This window comes from Sinocyclocheilus grahami, unplaced genomic scaffold (assembly GCF_001515645.1).
Source record: "Sinocyclocheilus grahami isolate Dianchi unplaced genomic scaffold, SAMN03320097.WGS_v1.1 scaffold1347.1, whole genome shotgun sequence".
Lineage (NCBI taxonomy): Eukaryota > Metazoa > Chordata > Actinopteri > Cypriniformes > Cyprinidae > Sinocyclocheilus > Sinocyclocheilus grahami.
In genome coordinates, this window is record NW_015506526.1 from 531,774 (window position 1) to 534,765 (window position 2,992).

General features: G+C 34.9%; 1 pseudogene; it reads right to left on the reverse strand.

Annotated features, from left to right (window-relative positions):
• LOC107569452 (striated muscle preferentially expressed protein kinase-like) overlaps positions 1-2,992 on the reverse strand; it is a 48,359-nt pseudogene that overhangs the window by 22,138 nt on the left and 23,229 nt on the right.

Here is a 2,992-nt window from a genome sequence, read left to right on the forward strand (position 1 = left end):
AATAACCCATAGCAGATCTATACAGGTGGAGCTGGGGAAGGTGGGAGGGTTTCAGAGGAACTCTGAAAGCGTGCTGCAATGCTAATCAGCCATTTAAATGTAAAGCAGCAAGCTCATTGGCTGCGTATGCAACATGAACCAATTAGCTTGTGACAAGTCGTTTAATGCTAAGAATATCAGAGTTTCATGACAGAACTTGGTATTTATTTTAGGGAAACAAGTCTTGGTTTTTATTTTATATTTTTTTATTTACCACAGTGAGACCAGGTGACTTCAGGAGGGGGAGATCCACTGACTTTGCAATCAAATTGTGCAGACCGGCCCTCAGTAGTCTCCAGTTTCTGTGTAAAGTGTAGCTTCTTAGATGGAATCACCAGAAGATTAGCTGTGCAAATGAGCTCTTCTGTACCATGCAAACAAGAACAAGAAGCTTATACAAGTTAATATTAATTGGAAGCAAATAAGTATTACTAGGAAACAAGATTAACATAACATTAAAGAATATGCAGCTCAATGTTGATGCATAAATGATGTAAGATTTAGCTATGCTCACTTTGGAATGTTGTTAGGACTCTTACCTTTTGCTGAACTGATTTTACAAGTATAGCTTCCACTGTTGTCTTCGTGCACAGATTTGAACAGAAGGCTGCATCGGTGTCCATCAAACTGCATCTTACAATCAAATGGTGCTGGCTGTATCAACTTCCCATTAGCCAGCCAATCAACATCCACAGCTTGTGGACCAGTTATGAAACATTCAAATAAGGCTATCTCTCCTGCCTTGACTTTCACATCCTGCATTGGTCTGGAAATTGTCAGAGAAGACTCAGCAGGAACTGCATGGCAAAAAAAGAAAAGTTACAATAATTACAAAAAAAATAAATAATACAATGGGGTTCAGAAGTCTGAGACACTGATTTAATTTAAACCTAGACATTTTAAAAAAACTGTTAATTAAAACGAAGAGTAAAATTCAAATACAATTCTAGATGTATAGTGTAGCTAAGCTTTTTGTTCAAATTGTTGTTGTGAAGGGCTGCCTGATTACATTATGTGGTCCCCTACTAACAAAAACAATTCCTTTAAGTGGCCATTATTTCATGCGATGGATTTGCTATCAACATCAGCACAATAAGAGACGTTGTGGTACTGAATGTCAGTAATTTGATTCCACCCACTCAGACTTTCACAGTTTATTAATGCACTTGGGTTTTATTTCCTAACATTAATGTTGTCATGGCAGTGTAATGCTTGGCAAAAGAAGAGAAAAACTGCAGTGGATCTTGGCCAGTGAACAAACACAGATGGCTCTGAGTGAGATTTCTAACTGACCACAGCTGGGGAGATAATCAAATAATCAAAATTAAATAATAATTTCCCTGATCCAATCAAAGTTTTTCCACTTATGAAAGGCAGTCCCCCCAGCACAGAATAAATGCTGTGGCTTAATGGAAAATTCCAGAAACATTCCTTTGTTGAAAGGTGTCACAAAATTTCTGATATGTTAAAATTGTCATGGCAATTATCTAAAATTGTAAATATGCCTTGCTTCAGTTGTTATGCTCACTGTCTTTTTTTAAATCGTTTTTCTTTAAAGAAAAATATCCTCAAACTTTCCAGTGTTATAAAGTTCTTGACTGGTAGATTTGCTGATACTTTCATATAGACTATAGACTATATCAAAAATCACATAATAGTAGTACTTTTAAATTAAATGTAATCTATTAAAAGTCTGTTTTATTCGAAATTACATGGTTGTCACACATGGATGCATACATAAATGAAGGAAGGTGCATAAATCAGTTATCAAACAAGATCTGAAGAAAAACATCCTGGGATTTATCTAAACTGTATTTCATCAGTGATTTATTTTAAAACCAACAACAATCTTACACATTGCAATAAAACAAGGCTGCAATTATATGAAGGAACAAGGGGGACTAAAAATGTGCTGTGTATTTTGTGACCTAAAAAGGAAACATTTACTAGGCTTCTCAGCCAAAAATAGCAGAAGTACTTACAGTGGGTATAGAAAAGACCCCCCCTCCCCCTTAAAATAATCACATTTTGTTGCTTTGCAGTCTGAAATGAAGACGAAAAAAGTTTGTTTTGTCCAGCTGTATTTACTCAACTTATAACATCATAACATCGGAGTCAAAGATATAATACCAACATGTCAGAAAATAATACAAATAAATAAATAATCCTTCGCTGCCTTTGATATCCTACAACCCTGTGTGTTCCATTCCGTGATGGATGAACTAAAAAATAAAGACGGCGCCTAAAAGTTGCGTTTGGTGGTCAGTTTGTGTGTAAATGTATATTTCTGACTAACTTTTTGCACTTTTGATGTTAGTTCTAGCGAGAAATCAGAGTTATAGTAATTGAATATTCGTTTAGTTATCACCAAAACTCGTTCTATTTTGTTGTACATCATTAAACCATTACGCTGACTCAGAAGCCTGTCCAAAATCAGTTTCATGAGGTGCCTTCGTGCAAAAACGCTAGGCTTTCGGACACAGCCCAACTCAGTGATTGTTTTTTTTGTTTTGTTTTGGGTTTTTTCCCTGACATATTGGTGTTATAAGTTGCACTGAGTAAATACAGCTGTATAAAACAAAAACTGTGTCCAATGCAATAAAATTTGATTATTTTAAAGGGGAGTGATTCTTTTCTATACCCACTGTAGAGGAACAGTTTTAGCATTGCTAGACAGTAACGTGTCACTATTAGGTTGGTTCGATAAAATTTATTTTTTGTTGATTATACACACTTTTGCTAAGTTAAATAGTGATAACTGCCTTACATGACTCTAATGTGTTTATATTGCCATTATTATGCAATCAAAATGAAAATAATTATTGCTGGTCTTTAGTGATACTTAATAATGCTAGTTTAATTAACTTAACTTTAAATTAATATAAGATTGTATGCTGATACTGTCCCTAAGTTGTTTGTAAACCTTTCATGTCACGGTTCTGTCAGAGAGAGA